This window comes from Pseudophryne corroboree, chromosome 6 (assembly GCF_028390025.1).
Source record: "Pseudophryne corroboree isolate aPseCor3 chromosome 6, aPseCor3.hap2, whole genome shotgun sequence".
In the NCBI taxonomy this organism is placed as follows: domain Eukaryota; kingdom Metazoa; phylum Chordata; class Amphibia; order Anura; family Myobatrachidae; genus Pseudophryne; species Pseudophryne corroboree.
The window spans coordinates 354,009,697-354,029,794 of record NC_086449.1 but is presented as its reverse complement, the minus strand read 5'-3'; the positions used below and the strand labels follow the sequence as shown (position 1 = coordinate 354,029,794).

Here is a 20,098-nt window from a genome sequence, read left to right as displayed (position 1 = left end):
CCATTCATAGGCCCACCATAGCTGCCTTTTGGGCCGCAAAGGGTATTGAGGCATGGGTTCAGGTGTTAGAGGATGAGCTGCCCGAGGATATTTCTGACAAGGCCAGACAATATCTGTCTCACATATGCACCACCATCTATTACATTTAGGAGGCGTCCTCTGAGGCGGGGGTACTGGCAGCCAAAGCGTCATCCACGTCTTTCCTGGCTCCCCGCATACTGTGGTTAAGATCGTGGAAAGTGGATTTGGACTCCAAGAAGACCTTGGAGGTACTCCCCTTTACTGGGGACATTTTTTTTGGAGAGGACCTGAATAAAAAAGTGTCTGAATTAGCAGCTGCTAAGACTGCTTTTCTTCCTCCTACTAATCCTTCTGCTCAGAAGGCGAAGACTACCACTTTTCGTTCCTTTCAACCTCAAGGGAAAGCCAAGGGTCAGTCTTACCTGAGATAGTATCACCCCAGACAGTCTTGTGCCCGTCAGCCCGCTTTGAAACAGGGTGGGAGGCCGACTTCTACAGTTCGCCGAGGTATGGATAAAGACCACTTCAGACGCTTGGGTACTGGAAGTTGTCTCTCATGGTTACGCTGTCTCCTTCAAGAGACGTCCCCCTCACCAGTTCTGCACTACGGTACTCCCTTCGTATCCGTTGAATGCACAGGCTCTACAAACGGTGGTAGGTTTGTTCCTGAGTACAGGAGTGGTTGTGCCGGTACCTCAGTCCCAGTGTGGCAGAGGCTATTATTCGACCCTGTTTCTTGTGCAGAAACCCCATTGGTCGTTTTCGGCCTATACTAAACCTCAAGTCACTGAACAAATTTGTGAGGGTCGCTAAGTTTCAGATGGAAACATTGCGCTCTATTGTGCTGGCGAGGGAACCCGGAGATTACATGGTATCCCTGGATATACAGGATGCTTATCTGCATATTCCTATTGCCATATCGCATCAGCAGTTTTTGTGGTTTGCTATTGGCGACAGTCACTACCAATTCCAGGCTCTGCCATTCGGACTGGCCACGGCTCCTCGGATCTTCACCAAGGTTATGGCCGTGATGACGGCACACCTCCGTCGCCGGGGAGTCAGAATCCTGCCGTACTTGGACAACCTGCTGATTCCCACAATGTCCTCCTTAGTTATCTACAATTGACGGTGAGTTGCCTACAAGCGCACGGATGGCTGATCAATTGGAAGAAGTCCTCGCTGGTCCAAGCTCAGAGCATGGTGCACCTAGGGGCGCTTCTGGACACACAGTCAGAGACTGTTTCTGTCTCCAGACAAGTTCCTGAAAATCCAGGACAGGGTAAGACACTTCAGCCATCACCCCAGAGTGTCGATTCACTCAGCGATGCAGGTTCTTGGCCTGATGGTGCCGACGTTTGACATGGTGGAGTACACTCAATTTCATTCCCACCCACTGCAACGATTAATTTTTGCTAAGTGGGACGGCCTGCCTCATCGGATCAGATCCCAAATGATCTAGTTGACTCCAGAAGTTTGTTTGTCGCTGACCTAGTGGCTCCAGGACCAGCAATTGAGCAGGGGCCGTCCCTTCTGGATCCTCGATTGGGTCCTCCTGACTATGGATGCCAGTTTGAGGGGATGGGGAGCGGTGTTGGAGCAAAACTCTTTTCAGGGTCAGAGGACCAAGGAAGAATCACTCCTCCCAATAAACATCCTAGAGCTGAGGGCGGTGTTCAATGCATTATCACTCACCCTGCCTCTGGTACGGAACAGACCGGTTCAAGTACGGTCAGACAATGCCACGACAGTGGCATACATAAACCATCAAGGTGGCACTCAAAGCTGCATGGCTATGAAGGAAGAGTCAAAAATCCTTTGTTGGGCAGAACGCCATCTGCCAAGTATATCGGCAGTGTTCATTCCAGGTGACCTGAATTGGGAAGCGAACTACATCAGTCGCCAGGACGTACACTCCGGAGAGTGGAGTCTTCATCCAGAAGTCTTTCAACTCCTAGTGGACAGGTGGGGTCTACCGGACGTAGACCTAATGGCGTCTCGACACAATCACAAGGTTCCTGTCTTCGGATCAAGGACAAGGGATCCCCAAGCAGCGTTCAAGGACACATTGGCAATTCCATGGAACTTTCGGCTACCTTATGTATTCCCTCCAGTGTCACTCTTGCCCAGGGTTCTACGGAAGTTCAAACAGAAAGGAGGAAGGCTGCTTCTAGTCGCTCCAGAGTGGTCCAGACGGCATTGGTTCTCAGACCTGCAGGGTCTATCGATGGGGCATCCCCTTCTACTTCCTCAATGGCCAGACCTCCTCGTGCAGGGCCTTTGTCTCTACCCAGACCTGGCCAGACTGGCTTTGACGGCGTGGCTCTTGAAGCATCACTCCTGAGAGCCAAAGGATTTTCAGAGGTGGTTATTCAAAAGATGTTGAAAGCCCGCAAACCGGCCTCTGCCTGGATTTATTACAGGGTTTGGAATTCTTAATTCACTTGGTGTGCTGAGAAGACTTACGATGTCTATAGATTCAGATCTCCCAGAATACTGGCTTTTCTGTAAAGAGGCCTGGACTTAGGTCTTCATCTGGCCTCCCTCAAGGTTCATATACTGTATCTGCCTTGTCGGTTTGGTTTCAGAGAAAAATTGCCTCTATACCTGATGTTCAGACGTTCATTCAGGGCGTTTTACGGATTCAGCCTCCCTATGTCCCTAATTTCTAGAAGAATTGATGCTGTTCTGAATGCAAAGGGTGGTCACACCAAATATTTATTTGATTTAGAGTTCTCTTCAGTTCATTCACTTTGTATTTTATTTGAGAAATATAAAAAAATGAACACTTCTATTTTTGAAAGCATTCTTACTTTGCAGTATTTTTTCTACACCTGCCTAAAACTTTTGCACAGTGCTGCAGGTACATATTTTATATGTTTAAAGTGTCTTACTACTGTACCTTGCTGTGAGTACATGCTCTCCCCCTAAAGTACAGCATAGGGGTGCAAAAATAAGATTTTAAACCTACCAGTAAATCTTTTTCTCCTAGTTCGTAGAGGATGCTGGGGACTCCGTAAGGACCATGGGGATAGACAGGCTTCACAGGAGACATGGGCACTAAAAAAGAACTTTAGGTATGGGTGTGCACTGGCTCCTCCCTCTATGCCCCTCCTCCAGACCTCAGTTAGAGAAACTGTGCCCAGAGGAGACGGACAGTACGAGGAAAGGATTTTTGTTAATCTATGGGCAAGATTCATACCAGCCCACACCGTATAACTTGGGATATACAAACCAGTTAACAGTATGAAACAACACAGCATCAATCCGAGACTGATCAAAACTGCAACATAACCCTTATGTAAGCAAAAACTATATACAAGTCTTGCAGATGTAGTCCGCACTGCGACGGGCGCCCAGCATCTTCTACGGACTAGGAGAAAAAGATTTACCGGTAGGTTTAAAATCTTATTTTCTCTTACGTCCTAGAGGATGCTGGGGACTCCGTAAAGACCATGGGGATTATACCAAAGCTCCCAAATGGGCGGGAGAGTGCGGATGACTCTGCAGCACCGACTGAGCAAACAGGAGGTCCTCCTCAGCCAGGGTATCAAACTTGTAGAACTTTGCAAAGGTGTTTGAACCCAACCAAGTAGCAGCTCGGCACAATTGTAATGCCAAGACCCCTCGGGCAGCCGCCCAAGAAGAGCCCATCTTCCTAGTGGAATGGGCCTTTACCAATTTTGGTAACGGCAATCCAGCCGTAGAATGAGCCTTCTGAATCGTGTTACAGATCCAGCGAGCAATAGTCTGCTTCGAAGCAGGAGCGCCAACCTTGTTGGCTGCATACAGGACAAACAGTGCTTCTGTTTTCCTGACCCGAGCCGTTCTGGCCACGTAAATTTTCAAAGCCCTGACCACATCAAGGGACTCAGAATCCTCCAAGTCTCGCGTAGCCACAGGCACCACAATAGGTTGGTTCATATGAAACGATGAAACCACCTTAGGCAAGAATTGAGGACGGGTCCGCAATTCCACTCTATCCACATGGAAAATCCAGTGCGACTTAAGGAAACTCAACACCACATTAAGGTCCCAAGGCGCCACCGGAGGTACAAAAGGAGGCTGAATATGCAGCACTCCCTTCACAAAAGTCTGTACTTCTGGGAGAGAAGCTAATTCCTTCTGAAAGAAAATGGATAGGGCCGAAATCTGAACCTTAATGGAGCCTAATTTTAGGCCCAAATTCACTCCAGTTTGTAGGAAGTGAAGGAAACGGCCCAGATGGAATTCTTCCGTAGGAGCATTCCTGGCCTCACACCAAGAAACATACTTCCGCCATATACGGTGATAATGTTTAGCTGTCACATCCTTCCTAGCCTTTATCAGAGTAGGAATGACCTCATCCGGAATGCCCTTTTCTGCTAGGATCCAGCGTTTAACCGCCATGCCGTCAAACGTAGCCGCGGTAAGTCTTGGAACAGACAGGGTCCCTGTTGTAACAGGTCCTTTCTTAGAGGAAGAGGCCACGGATCTTCTGTGAGCATTTCCTGCAGATCCGGATACCAGGCCCTTCGCGGCCAATCTGGAACAATGAGAATTGTCTGTACTCCTCTTCTTATTATTATTCTCAACACCTTGGGGATGAGAGGAAGAGAAGGAAACACATAGACCGACTGGAACACCCACGGTGTCACCAGGGCGTCCACAGCCACCGCCTGAGGGTCTCTTGACCTGGCGCAATACCTCCGCAATTTCTTGTTGAGGCGGGACGCCATCATGTCTATCTGGGGCAGTCCCCACAGACTTGCAATCTGTGCGAAGACTTCCTGATGAAGTCCCCACTGTCCTGGATGTAGATCGTGTCTGCTGAGGAAGTCTGCTTCCCAGTTGTCCACTCCCAGAATGAACACTGCTGTCAGTGCGCTTACATGATTTTCCGCCCAGCGAAGAATCCTGGTGGCTTCCGCTATTGCCACTCTGTTCCTTGTGCCGCCTTGGCGGTTTGCATAAGCCACTGCGGTGATGTTGTCTGATTGAATCAGAACCGGTAGGTCGCGAAGCAAAGTCTCCGCTTGACGAAGGGCGTTGTATATGGCCCTCAGCTCCAGGACGTTGATGTGAAGACAAGTCTCCTGGCTTGACCAAAGACCTTGGAAGTTTCTTCCCTGCGTGACTGCTCCCCAACCCCGGAGGCTCACGTCCGTGGTTACCAGAATCCAGTCCTGAATGCCGAACCTGCGACCCTCTAGAAGGTGAGCACTCTGCAGCCACCACAGGAGAGATACCCTGGCCCTGGGGGACAGGGTGATCATCCGATGAATCTGTAGATGTGACCCGGACCACTTGTCCAGTAGGTCCCATTGGAAAGTCCTCGCATGGAACCTGCCGAATGTAATGGCCTCGTAAGATGCCACCATTTTTCCCAGGACTCGAGTGCAGTGATGCACTGACACCTGTTTTGGCTTCAATAGGTCCCTGACTAGAGTCATGAGTTCCTGGACCTTTTCTATCGGAAGATAAACCCTTTTCTGGTCCGTGTCCAGAATCATGCCTAAGAAGGTCAAACGAGTCGTAGGTACCAACTGTGACTTCGGGATATTGAGAATCCAGCCGTGTTGCTGTAACACCTTCAGTGAAAGTGACATGCTGTTCAACAACTGCTCTCGTGATCTCGCTTTTATGAGGAGATCGTCCAAGTACGGGATAATTGTGACACCCTGCTTGCGCAGGAGCACCATCATTTCCACCATTACCTTGGTGAAAATTCTCGGGGCCGTGGAAAGCCCAAACGGCAGCGTCTGAAATTGGTAATGACAATCCTGTACCGCAAATCTCAGGTACGCCTGATGAGGTGGATATATGGGAACATGAAGGTATGCATCCTTTATGTCCAGGGATACCATAAAATCCCCCCCTTCTAGGCTGGCAATGACCGCTCTGAGCGATTCCATCTTGAACTTGAACCTTTTCAAGTATAGGTTCAAGGATTTTAAATTTAAAATGGGTCTGACCGAACCGTCCGGTTTCGGGACTACAACAGGGTCGAGTAATACCCCCTCCCTTGTTGAAGCAGGGGAACTTTGACCACCACCTGTTGAAGACACAGTTTGTGAATTGCATTTAAAACTATCTCCCTTTCTGGGCACCTCTTCGAATTCCAGCTTGTAACCCTGGGAAACAATTTCTATTGCCCAGGGATCCACCTGTGAGTGAACCCAGATGTGGCTGAAAAGTCGAAGACGTGCCCCCCACTGGGGTGGACTCCCTCAGTGGAGCCCCAGCGCAATACGGTGGATTTTGTAGAGGCCGGGGAGGACTTCTGCTCCTGGGAACTAGCTGTGGTTGGCAGCTTCTTCCCTCTGCCCTTACCTCTGGCAAGAAAGGACGATCCTCGTACTCTCTTGTTTCTATGTGACCGAAAGGACTGCATCTGATAAGGTGGCGCTTTCTTAGGCTGTGAGGAAATATAAGGCAAAAAATGTGATTTACCTGCCGTAGCTGTGGAAACCAGGTCCGAGAGACCTTCCCCAAACAATTCCTCACCCTTGTAAGGTAAAACCTCCATATGCCTCTTCGAGTCGGCATCACCTGTCCATTGTCGGGTCCATAGGACTCGTCTAGCAGAAATCGCCATAGCATTGACTCTAGAACCCAGTAGGCCAATGTCTCTTTGAGCATCTCTCATATATAAGACAGCATCTTTAATATGACCCAGGGTCAATAAAATGGTGTCCTTATCCAGGGTATCAATATCCGCCGATAAGGTATCTGTCCATGCTGCTACAGTGCTACAAACCCAAGCCGTATCCTGTCCTTAGTCGGGAAAGGATGCGCCATAAGAATCCTTTTGGGAATCTGCAGTTTCTTGTCTGGAGATTCCCAAGCCTTTTCAAATAACTCGTTCAGCTCATGAGATGGGTGAAAAGTTACTTCAGGTTTCTTTTCCTTATTCATGTGTACCCTCGTGTCAGGGACAGGGGGTTCCTCTGTGATATGCAGTACATCCTTTATTGCAATAATCTTATATTGAATACTTTTAGCCAATTTTGGCTGTAACTTTGCATCATCGTAGTCGACACGAGTCAGAAGCCGTGTCGGTATTAGTGTCTACTAAATGGGATAGTGGGCGCTTTTGAGACCCCGAAGGTCCCTGCGACATAGGGGCAGGCAGGGCTTGACTCCCTGTACATTCCCTGGACTCAGCTTTGTCCAACCTTTTGTGCAATAAATTCAGATTAGCACTTAAAACATTCCACATATCCATCCAGTCAGGTGTCGGTGTTGCCGACGGAGACACCACACTCATTTGTTCCACCTCCTCCCTAGGAGAGCCTTCTACCTCAGACATGCCGACACATGCGTACCGACGCACCACACACTCAGGGAATCCTCTTATCTGAAGACAGTTCCCCCACAAGGCCCTTTGGAGAGACAGAGAGAGAGTATGCCAGCACACACCCAGCGCCAATGACCCAGGAAAAAACACAATATGTTTACCCAGATAGCGCTGTTATCATCTATCTGAGCCAAATTATGTGCCCCCCCTTCTTTAAAACCCTCTTTCACCGTGGTAAGCAGGGGAGAGTCCGGGGAGCTTCCTCTCAGCGGTGTGCTGCGGAGAAAATGGCACCGGTGAGTGCTGAGGAACAAGCTCCGCCCCCTCAGCGGCGGGCTTCAGTCCCGCTGAAAATATTTAAAAAACTGGCGGGGGATCTCTTATATACAGTGCCAAAGCCTGTATATATCGTTTTTAGCCAAATTGGAGGTTCCTGCTGCTGCCCAGGGCACCCCCCCTGCGCCCTGCACCCTTACAGTGCCTGCCGTGTGTGTGTTGTGCGCGAGCAATGGCGCGCAGCTTTACCTCAGTGAAGATATGAAGTCTTCTGCCGCCTCTGAAGTTCCTTCTGGAGCTAATGGTGTCCAGTAGCCTAAGAAACAGAGCCTAACATTAAAGTAGGTCTGTTTCTCTCGCCTCAGTCCCTCGATGCAGGGAGTCTGTTGCCAGCAGGCTCCTTGAAAATAAAAAACCTAACAAAATTACTTTCTTTTCAGGAAACTCAGGAGAGTTTGGAGGTCTGGAGGAGGGGCATAGAGGGAGGAGCCAGTGCACACCCATACCTAAAGTTCTTTTTTAGTGCCCATGTCTCCTGCGGAGCCCGTCTTTCCCCATGGTCCTTACGGAGTCCCCAGCATCCTCTAGGCCGTAAGAGAAAATTGTCTAAATGTATAGGACAAGTCCAAGTTTCCTCCAGCTCAGATTGTGGGCCTAATTCAGATCTGTTCACTCGCTATTTTTTGCAGCGCTGAACAGATAGAAGCCGCCTATAGGGGAGTGTATTTTAGCTTTGCAAGTGTGCAGCTGAGCAGTACAAAAGCAGTTTATGCAGTTTCTGAGTAGCTCTAACCTTACTCAGCCGCTGCGATAACTTCAGCCTATTCGAACCCGGAATTGACGTCAGACACCCGCCCTGCAAACGCCTCGACATGCCTGCGTTTTTCCAAACACTCCCAGAAAACTGTCAGTTGCCACCCACAAACGCCCTCTTTCTGTCAGTCACCTTGCGTTCAGCTGTGAAAATGGATTCTTCGCTAGAACCAGTGCACAGCAACGATCCGCTTTGTACAAATACGACGCGCCTGCGCATTGCGGTGCATGCGCAGTAGTTACCTGATCGCTGCACAGCGAAAAACGCTGGCAAGCGAACAGATCTGAATTAGGCCCTTTGTGCGAAATATAAGTCTGTATGTCAGTGATTTTCAACCTTTTTTAACTTGTGGCACACCGAACAATATTTTTAAATTGCTAAGGCACACCATCAGTTCCCCACACAAAAAAACAAAAAACACATATTGGCCCTCATAGAAAAAAAAAATCCATACATACATTGGCCTACACAGAAAAAACAATCACATTGCTCCCCACATAAATCATATTGCTCCCCACAGGAATTATTCACATTGTTCCCCCCATAAATCCATAAATACTTATTCTCCCCACATGAATCCTATTTTTTCCCCACAGGTGGAAAAAAAATAACAAATATTAGCCCCTACCGGTCAGCTGTCCTCCTCCCTGTCCCTCAGTGGCGGGTGTTATTCATAGTGGAGTGCTGCGAATACTGAGCAGCGGGCGGTCGGGCAGGTGTGGATGTGGGTGGGCAAGGAAAGCTGTGGATGCAGGCAGGAACTGGAAAATGTGTATGCAGGTGGGTGAGCTGGCTGGGTGGTGAGACGCGGCAGCGTGACCTATGATATCACACCGCCGCGTCTTCAAGGCATACATCATGGCCGGAGCACGATTGATCCTCTAAGAAGAGCCCAGGCCAACAGTTCACTCTGAAGGTGCAGGAAGCTGCTCTGGCTCCGCGGCACACCTTGCAACTGGTCGCGGCACACTAGTGTGCCACGGCACACTGGTTGAAAAAGCCTGCTGTATGTGGAGTGCATATGCATCATATCCATCCATTTATCTTATTTCAGTAATCTTGCTACAAACAGAATCCTCCTATCTGCACTGCCCTGCAAAACCATGCATCTGTGAGACTCCATTGTACTTTGGGTCTAATTCAGAGTTGATCGCAGCAGCAAATTTGTTAGCAGTTGGGCAAAACCATGTGCACTGCAGAGGGGGGGGGGGCAGATATAACATGTGCAGAGAGTTAGATTTGGGTGGGGTGTGTTCAAACTGAAATCTAAATTGCAGTGTAAAAATAGAGCAGCCAGTATTTTCCCTGCGCAGAACCAAAATAACCCACCCAAATCTAACTCTCTCTGCACATGGTTTTACACAAATGCTAACAAATTTGCTGCTGTGATCAACTCTGAAATACCCCCTTTGTTGGTAACCCATTGACTCCACCCAGCTTCTCCATTAGATCTTTGCCTATTGTGGCTACATGGCAATTGCGGCATCTTACACCATGTAGCTGTGTGGCCTACCGAAATGAAAGAGCATTGTGGTTGTGAAGGTACTGTATATGCTATGCAGGATCTATTTTATGCTTTGAAAATTACTTCCACAGTTTTCAGATACTTTCTTGTCCTTTCATATGTCATCAAAACATGTTGCAATATGTGTTATTTGGCAAACCTGTGTTATTATCCTTTATATGGCACCACAAGGGTTCCACAGTGCCTAACAAAATACATAAACATGAGCAAAATAAGAAAACAGTGACTTACAGTACAAGACATTGCAGGACAAGTACATGGTTTATAAACATTGCTGCCTCAATGGTCATAATGAAATAAGCAGCAGGGTGGCAGAAACAAAGGTTTGAGTGCCGTTGTAGGGAGTAAGTAGTGGATCAGGCATTCCCAACATCCGTCCTCAAGGCACACTAATAGTCCAAGTTTTTCACTTGAGCCCAGGTGACTTAATTAGTACCTCAGTTATTTTGATTTTACTATCTGTGCTAAAGCCTGGATATCAGTAAACCTCCACTGTTTGTGTGCCTTGAGGACCAAGGTTGGGAATGCCTGGAGTAGATGATAGTATAAGTAAGGGAAGGAAAAATAAGATTTGAAACCTACCGGTAAATCTTTTTCTCGTAGTCCGTAGAGGATGCTGGGGACTTCGTAAGGACCATGGGGATAGACGGGCTCCGCAGGAGACTTGGGCACTTTAAGAAAGACTTTAGATCTGGGTGTGCACTGGCTCCTCCCTCTATGCCCCTCCTCCAGACCTCAGTTAGAGAAACTGTGCCCAGAGGAGACGGACAGTACGAGGAAAGGATTTTGTTAATCCAAGGGCAAGATTCATACCAGCTACACCAATCACACCGTATAACTTGTGAAATACTACCCAGTTAACAGTATGACAACAACATAGCATCAGTCGAAGACCGATGAAAACTATAACATAACTCTTATGTAAGCAATAACTATATACAAGTCTTGCAGAAGTAGTCCGCACTTGGGACGGACGCCCAGCATCCTCTATGGACTACGAGATAAAGATTTACCGGTAGGTTTAAAATCTTTTCTCTGACGTCCTAGTGGATGCTGGGGACTCCGTAAGGACCATGGGGAATAGCGGCTCCGAAGGAGACTGGGCACAGCTAAGAAACATTTAGGACTACCTGGTGTGCACTGGCTCCTCCCACTATGACCCTCCTCCAGACTTCAGTTAGAATCCTGTGCCCGGCTGAGCTGGATGCACACTAGGGGCTCTCCTGAGCTCCTAGAGAGAAAGTATATTTTAGGTTTTTTATTTTACAGTGAGATCTGCTGGCAACAGACTCACTGCAGCGAGGGACTAAGGGGAGAAGAAGCGAACCTACCTAACTGGTGGTAGCTTGGGCTTCTTAGGCTACTGGACACCATTGGCTCCAGAGGGATCGACCGCATGGAACCGGCCATTGATGTTCGGTTCCGGAGCCGCGCCGCCGGCCACCTTACAGAGCCAGAAGCAAGAAGAATCCGGAAAATCGGCGGCAGAAGACATCAGTCTTCACCAAGGTAGCGCACAGCACTGCAGCTGTGCGCCATTGCTCCTCATACACACTTCACACTCCGGTCACTGAGGGTGCAGGGCGCTGGGGGGGGGGCGCCCTGAGAAGCAATAAATACACCTTGGCTGGCAAATATATCACAATATATAGCCCCAGAGGCTATATATGTGATAAATACCCCTGCCAGAATCCATAAAAAAGCGGGAGAAAAGTCCGCCGAAAAAGGGGCGGAGCTATCTCCCTCAGCACACTGGCGCCATTTCTCCCTCACAGCTCCGCTGGAAGGAAGCTCCCTGGCTGTCCCCTGCAGTCTACAATACAGCAAAGGGTAAAAAAGAGAGGGGGGGCACTAAATTTAGGCGCAATATACATATAGCAGCTATAAGGGGATATAATTTAGTTAATCCCTGATTTATATAGTGCACTGGTGTGTGCTGGCATACTCTCTCTCTGTCTCCCCAAAGGGCTTTGTGGGGTCCTGTCTTCTGTCAGAGCATTCCCTGTGTGTGTGTGCGGTGTGTCGGTACGGCTGTGTCGACATGTTTGATGAGGAGACTTATGTGGAGGAGGAGCAGGTGCCTATAAATGTGTTGTCACCCCCTGCGGGGCAGACACCGGAGTAGATGGACTTGTGGAAGGAATTACGCGAAAGTGTCGACTCCTTAGATAAAAAATTTGACGACATGCCAAATGCGGGGCTGTCGGCTTCTCAGCCCGTGCCTGCCCAGACGTCTCAAAAGTCATCAGGGGCTCTAAAACGCCCGCTACCTCAGATGGCAGACACAGATGTCGACACGGATACTGATACCAGTGTCGACGACGAAGAGACTAATGTAATGTCCAATAGGGCCACTCGTTATATGATTGAGGCAATGAAAAATGTTTTACACATTTCTGAGGTGACCCCAGGTACCACAAAAAAGGGTATTATGTTTGGGGAGAAAAAAAAACTACCAGTAGTTTTTCCCCCTTCTGAAGAATTGAATGAAGTGTGTGAACTAGCGTGGGCTTCCCCCGATAAAAAATTGGTAATTTCAAAAAAATTACTAATGGCGTACCCTTTCCCGCCAGAGGATAGGTCACGTTGGGAAACACCCCCTAGGGTGGATAAAGCACTTACGCGCTTATCAAAAAAGGTGGCACTGCCGTCCCAGGATACGGCCGCCCTAAAGGAACCTGCTGATAGAAAGCAGGAGGCTCTCCAGAAAGCTATATATACACACACTGGTATTATACTGAGACCAGCTATTGCCTCAGCATGGATGTGCAGTGCTGCAGCTGCATGGTCAGACTCCCTGTCAGAAAACATTGACACCCTAGACAGGGACACTATATTGCTAAACGTAGAGCATATTAAAGACGCTGTCTTTTACATAAGAGATGCACAGAGGGATATTTGCCGGCTGGCATCAAAAATAAGTGCACTGTCCATTTGTGCCAGGAGAGGGTTATGGACCCGGCAGTGGACAGGTGATGCAGATTCTAAAAGGCACATGGAAGTTTTGCCTTATAAGGGTGAGGAGTTGTTCGGGGTTGGTCTTTCAGACTTAGTGTCCACAGCAACAGCTGGGAAGTCAGCATTTTTGCCACATGTCCCCTCACAACCAAAGAGAGCACCGTATTATCAGGTGCAGTCCTTTCGCCCCCAAAAGAGCAGACGGGGTAGAGGCGCGTCCTTTCTGCCCAGAGGCAGAGGTAGGGGAAAAAAGCTGCAGCATACAGCCACTTCCCAGGAACAAAAGTCCTCCCCCGCTTCTTCTGCTAAGTCCGCCGCATGACGCTGGGGCTCAGCAGGCGGAGCCAGGTATGGTGGGGGGCCGTCTCAAAAACTTCAGCAATCAGTGGGCTCGCTCACAGGTAGATCCCTGGATCCTTCAAGTGGTATCTCAGGGGTACAGGCTGGAATTCGAGACATCCCCCCCCCCCCCGCCGTTTCCTCAAATCTCCCTTACCAACGACTCCTTCAGAAAGGGAGGCTGTGTTAGAGGCAATTCACAAGCTGTATTCCCAGCAGGTGATAGTCAAGGTGCCCCTACTTCAACAAGGACGGGGTTACTATTCCACAATGTTTGTGGTACCGAAACCGGACGGTTCGGTGAGACCCATTTGAAATTTGAAATCCTTGAACACATATTTAAGAAAATTCAAGTTCAAGATGGAATCGCTCAGGGCGGTTATTGCAAGCCTGGAAGAGGGAGATTACATGGTATCTCTGGACATCAAGGATGCTTACCTGCATGTCCCCATTTACCATCCTCACCAGGAGTACCTCAGATTTGTGGTACAGGATTGTCATTACCAATTCCAGACGTTGCCGTTCGGCCTGTCCACGGCACCGAGGGTATTTACCAAGGTAATGGCCGAAATGATGATACTCCTTCGGAAAAAGGGAGTTTTAATTATCCCATACTTCGACGATCTCCTGATAAGGGCGAGGTCCAGAGAGCAGTTGTTGGTCGGCGTAGCATTATCTCAGGAGGTGCTACACCAGCACGGTTGGATTCTGAATATTCCAAAGTCTCAGCTGGTTCCGGCGACACGTCTACTGTTCCTGGGGATGATTCTGGACACAGTCCAGAAAAAAGTGTTTCTCCCAGAGGAGAAAGCCAAGGAGCTGTCATCTCTAGTGAGAGGCCTCCTGAAACCAAAACAGGTGTCGGTGCATCATTGCACGCGAGTCCTGGGAAAGATGGTAGCTTCCTACGAAGCGATTCCATTCGGCAGGTTCCATGCCAGAACCTTTCAGTGGGACATGTTGGACCAATGGTCCGGATCGCATCTTCAAATGCATCGGTTGATAACCCTGTCTCCAAGGACCAGGGTGTCTCTGCTGTGGTGGCTGCAGAGTGCTCATCTCAGAGAGGGCCGCAGATTCAGCATACAGGACTGGGTCCTGGTGACCACGGATGCCAGCCTTCGGGGCTGGGGTGCAGTCACACGGGGAAGAAACTTCCAAGGACTTTGGTCAAGTCAGGAGACTTCCCTACACATAAATGTTCTGGAACTGAGGGCCATTTACAATGCCCTAAGTCAAGCAAAGCCCCTGCTTCAAAATCAGCCGGTTCTGATCCAGTCAGACAACATCACGGCAGTCGCCCATGTAAATCGACAGGGTGGCACAAGAAGCAGGACGGCGATTGCAGAAGCCACAAGGATTCTCCGATGGGCGGAAAATCACGTGTTAGCACTGTCAGCAGTGTTCATTCCGGGAGTGGACAACTGGGAAGCAGACTTCCTCAGCAGGCACGACCTCCACCCGGGAGAGGGGGGACTTCATCCAGAAGTCTTCCAACTGATTGTAAACCGTTGGGAAAAGCCACAGGTGGACATGATGGCGTCCCGCTTAAACAAAAAGCTAGAAAAATATTGCGCCAGGTCAAGAGACCCTCAGGCGATAGCTGTGGACGCTCTAGTGACACCTTGGGTGTACCGGTCGGTTTATGTGTTCCCTCCTCTTCCTCTCATACCCAAGGTACTGAGGATAATAAAGAAAAGAGGAGTAAGAACTATTCTCATTGTTCCAGATTGGCCAAGAAGGTCTTGGTACCCGGAACTTCAAGAATTAATCTCAGAGGACCCATGGCCTCTGCCGCTCAGACAGGACCTGCTTCTGCAGGGGCCCTGTCTGTTCCAAGACTTACCGTGGCTGCGTTTAACGGCATGGCGGTTGAACACCGGATCCTAAAAGAAAAGGGTATTCCGGAGGAAGTCATTCCTACGCTTATTAAAGCTAGAAAAGATGTAACCGTACAACATTATCACCGCATATGGCGAAAATATGTTGCGTGGTGTGAGGCCAGGAAGGCCCCAACAGAGGAATTCCAGCTAGGTCGATTTCTGCACTTCCTACAGTCAGGGGTCACTATGGGCCTAAAACTGGGTTCCATTAAGGTCCAGATTTCGGCTCTGTCGATTTTCTTCCAAAAAGAACTGGCTTCACTGCCTGAAGTACAGACATTTGTCAAGGGAGTGCTGCATATTCAGCCTCCTTTTGTGCCACCGTGGGACCTCAACGTGGTGTTGGGTTTCCTAAAGTCACATTGGTTTGAGCCACTCAAAACCGTGGATTTAAAATATCTCACGTGGAAAGTGGTCATGCTTTTGGCCTTGGCAAGGCGTGTGTCAGAGTTGGCGGCTTTGTCATGTAAAAGCCCCTATTTGATTTTCCATATGGATAGGGCAGAATTGAGGACTCGTCCCCAGTTTCTTCCTAAGGTGGTATCAGCTTTTCACTTGAACCAACCTATCGTGGTGCCTGCGGCTACTAGGGACTTGGAGGACTCCAAGTTACTGGACGTAGTCAGGGCCTTGAAAATTTATGTTTCCAGGATGGCTGGAGTCAGGAAGACTGACTCGCTATTTATCCTGTATGCACCAAACAAGATGGGTGCTCCTGCTTCAAAGCAGACTATTGCTCGCTGGATTTGTAGCACAATTCAGCTTGCGCATTCTGTGGCTGGCCTGCCGCAGCCTAAATCTGTAAAAGCCCATTCCACAAGGAAAGTGGGCTCTTCTTGGGCGGCTGCCCGAGGGGTCTCGGCTTTACAACTTTGCTGAGCTGCTACTTGGTCAGGGGCAAACACGTTTGCAAAATTCTACAAATTTGATACCCTGGCTGAGGAGGACCTTGAGTTCTTTCATTCTGTGCTGTAGAGTCATCCGCACTCTCCCGCCCGTTTGGGAGCTTTGGTATAATCCCCATGGTCCTTACGGAGTCCCCAGCATCCACTAGGACGTCAGAGAAAATAAGATTTTACTCACCGGTAAATCTATTTCTCGTAGTCCGTAGTGGATGCTGGGCGCCCGTCCCAAGTGCGGACTGTCTGCAATACTTGTATATAGTTATTGTTAACTACAAGGGTTATTGTTGAGCCATCTTTTGAGAGGCTCTGTTGTGTTCATACTGTTAACTGGGTATATTATCACGAGTTATACGGTGTGATTGGTGTGGCTGGTATGAGTCTTACCCGGGATTCAAAATCCTTCCTTATTGTGTCAGCTGTTCCGGGCACAGTATCCTTACTGAAGTCTGGAGGAGGGTCATAGTGGGAGGAGCCAGTGCACACCAGGTAGTCCTAAATCTTTCTTAGCTGTGCCCAGTCTCCTGCGGAGCCGCTATTCCCCATGGTCCTTACGGAGTCCCCAGCATCCACTACGGACTACGAGAAATAGATTTACCGGTGAGTAAAATCTTATTATTTTCTCTTACGTCCTAGAGGATGCTGGGTACTCCGTAAGGACCATGGGGATTATACCAAAGCTCCCAAACAGGCGGGAGAGTGCGGATGACTCTGCAGCACCGATTGAGCAAACAGGAGGTCCTCCTCAGCCAGGGTATCAAACTTATAGAAATTTGCAAAGGTGTTTGAACCCGACCAAGTAGCAGCTCGGCATAGTTGCAGTGCCGAGACCCCTCGGGCAGCCGCCCAAGATGAGCCCACCTTCCTAGTGGAATGGGCCTTTACCGATTTTGGTAACGGCAATCCAGCCGTCGTATGCGCCTGCTGAATCGTGTTACAGATCCAGCGAGCAATAGTCTGCTTTGAAGCAGGGGCGCCAACCTTGTTGGCCGCATATAGGACAAACAGTGCTTCTGTTTTTCTGACTCTAGCCGTTCTGGCCACGTAAATTTTCAAAGCCCTGACTACATCAAGGGACTCGGAATCCTCCAAGTCTCGCGTAGCCACAGGCACCACAATAGGTTGGTTCATATGAAAAGATGACACCACCTTAGGCAAGAATTGAGGACGGGTCCGCAATTCCACTCTATCCATATGGAAAACTAGATAGGGGCTTTTATGAGACAAAGCCGCCAATTCCGACACTCGCCTAGCTGAAGCCAAGGCTAACAACATGACCACTTTCCAAGTGAGATATTTCAACTCCACCGTTTTAAGTGGTTCAAACCAGTGGGACTTAAGGAAACTCAACACCACGTTAAGGTCCCAAGGTGCCACCGGAGGTACAAAAGGAGGCTGAATATGCAGTACTCCCATCACAAACGTCTGTACTTCTGGAAGAGAAGCCAATTCTTTTTGAAAGAAAATGGATAAGGCCGAAATCTGAACCTTAATGGAGCCTAATTTTAGGCCCATATTCACTCCAGTTTGTTGGAAGTGAAGTAAGCGGCCTAGATGGAATTCTTCCGTAGGAGCATTCCTGGCCTCACACCAAGACACATATTTTCGCCATATACGGTGATAATGCTTAGCTGTCACGTCCTTCATAGCCTTTATCAGCGTAGGAATGACCTCATCCGGAATACCCTTTTCCGCTAGGATCCGGCGTTCAACCGCCATGCCGTCAAACGCAGCCGCGGTAAGTCTTGGAACAGACAAGGCCGCTGTTGCAACAGGTCCTGTCTTAGAGGAAGAGGCCACGGATCTTCTGTGAGCATTTCCTGCAGATCCGGATACCAGGTCCTTCGTGGCCTATCTGGAACAATGAGGATTGTTCTCACTCCTCTTTTTCTTACTATTCTCAACACCTTGGGTATGAGAGGAAGAGGAGGAAATACATAGACCGACCGGAACACCCACGGTGTCACTAGGGCGTCTACAGCTACTGCCTGAGGGTCTCTTAATACCTATGTAGCTTTTTGTTGAGGCGGGACGCCATCATGTCTATCTGGGGCAGTCCCCACCGACTTGCAATCTGTGCGAAGACTTCCTGAGGAAGTCCCCACTCTCGTCGTGTCTGCTGAGGAAGTCTACTTCCCAGTTGTCCACTCCCGGAATGAACACTGCTGACAGTGCGCTTACATGATTCTCCGCCCAGCGAAGAATTCTGGTGGCTTCCGCCATTGCCGCTCTGCTCCTTGTGCCGCCTTGGCGGTTTACATGAGCTACTGCGGTGACGTTGTCTGACTGGATCAGAACTGGTTGGTTGCGAAGTAAGGTCTCCGTTTGCCGTAGGGCGTTGTATATGGCCCTTAGTTCCAGGATGTTGATGTGAAGACAAGTCTCCTGACTTGACCAAAGACCTTGGAAATTTCTTCCCTGTGTGACTGACTGCTCCCCAACCTCGGAGACTTGCATCCGTGGTCACCAGGATCCAGTCCTGAATGCCGAACCTGCGGCCCTCTAGAAGGTGAGTACTCTGCAGCCACCACAGGAGAGATACCCTGGCCCTGGGGGATAGGGTGATCAACTGATGAATCTGTAGATGTGACCCGGACCACTTGTCCAGTAGGTCCCATTGGAAGATCCTCGCATGGAACCTGCCGAAGGGAATGGCCTCGTATGATGCCACCATCTTTCCCAGGACTCGAGTGCAGTGATGCACTGACACCTGTTTTGGTTTCAATAGGTTCCTGACCAGAGCCATGAGTTCCTGGGCCTTTTCTATCAGAAGATAAACCCTTTTCTGGTCCGTATCCAGAATCATGCCCAAGAAAGTCAGACGAGTCGTAGGAACCAACTGCGACTTGGGGATATTGAGAATCCAGCCGTGTTGCTGTAACACCTTCAGTGAAAGTAATACGCTGTTCTGCAACTGCTCTCTTGATCTCGCTTTTATGAGGAGATCGTCCAAGTACGGGATAATTGTGACACCTTGCTTTCGCAGGAGCACCATCATTTCCGCCATTACCTTGGTGAAAATTCTCGGGGCCGTGGAGAGACCAAACGGCAACGTCTGAAATTGGTAATGACAATCCTGTACCGCAAATCTTAGGTACGCCTGATGAGGTGGATAAATGGGAACATGAAGGTATGCATCCTTTATGTCCAGAGATACCATAAAATCCCCCCCTTCAAGGCTGGCGACGACCGCTCTTAGTGATTCCCTCTTGAACTTGAACCTTTTCAAGTATAGGTTCAGGGATTTTAAATTTAATATGGGTCTGACCGAACCGTCCGGTTTCGGGACTACAAACAGGGTCGAGTAATATCCCCTTCCTTGTTGAAGCAGGGGAACCTTGACCACCACCTGTTGAAGATACAATTTGTGAATTGCATTTAACACTATCTCCCTTTCTGGGGGAGAAGCTGGTAGGGCCGATTTGAAAAACCGGCGAGGGGGCACCTCTTCGAATTCCAGCTTGTAACCCTGGGAGACAATTTCTATCGCACAGGGATCCACCTGTGAGTGAACCCAGATGTGGCTGAAAAGTCGAAGACGTGCCCCCCACTGGGGTGGACTCCCTCAGTGGAGCCCCAGCGCAATACGGTGGATTTTGTAGAGGCCGGGGAGGACTTCTGGTCCTGGGAACTAGCTGTGTTGTGCAGCTTTTTTCCTCTGCCCTTACCTCTGGCAAGAAAGGACGCACCTCGTACTTTCGTGTTTCTTTGTGATCGAAAGGACTGCATTTGATAATGTGGCGCTTTCTTAGGCTGTGAGGGAATATAAGGCAAAAAATTTGATTTACCAGCTGTAGCTGTGGAGACCAGGTCCGAGAGACCTTCTCCAAACAATTCCTCACCCTTGTAAGGTAATACCTCCATATGCCTCTTTGAGTCGGCATCACCTGTCCATTGCCGGGTCCATAGGACTCGTCTAGCAGAAATCGACATAGCGTTGATTCTAGAACCCAGTAGATTAATGTCTCTTTGAGCATCTCTCATATATAGGACAGCATCTTTTATATGCCCTAGGGTCAATAAAATGGTATCCTTATCTAGAGTCTCAATTTCCGCTGATAAGGTATCTGTCCACGCTGCTACCGCGCTACAAACCCAGGCCGA

The 20,098-nt window shown here is 49.1% G+C and overlaps 1 long non-coding RNA gene across 2 annotated transcripts in view; it reads left to right on the top strand.

Annotated features, from left to right (window-relative positions):
- The first annotated feature begins 9,760 nt into the window (after positions 1-9,760).
- LOC134932291 (uncharacterized) overlaps positions 9,761-20,098 on the top strand; it is a 73,157-nt gene continuing 62,819 nt past the window's right edge. Inside the window, exon 1 of one of the 2 annotated variants that reach the window (XR_010179297.1) lies at positions 9,761-9,929. This is a non-coding gene — a long non-coding RNA (uncharacterized LOC134932291). The remainder of the gene's footprint in view (positions 9,930-20,098) is intronic. The other variant, XR_010179296.1, reaches the window with a different exon arrangement.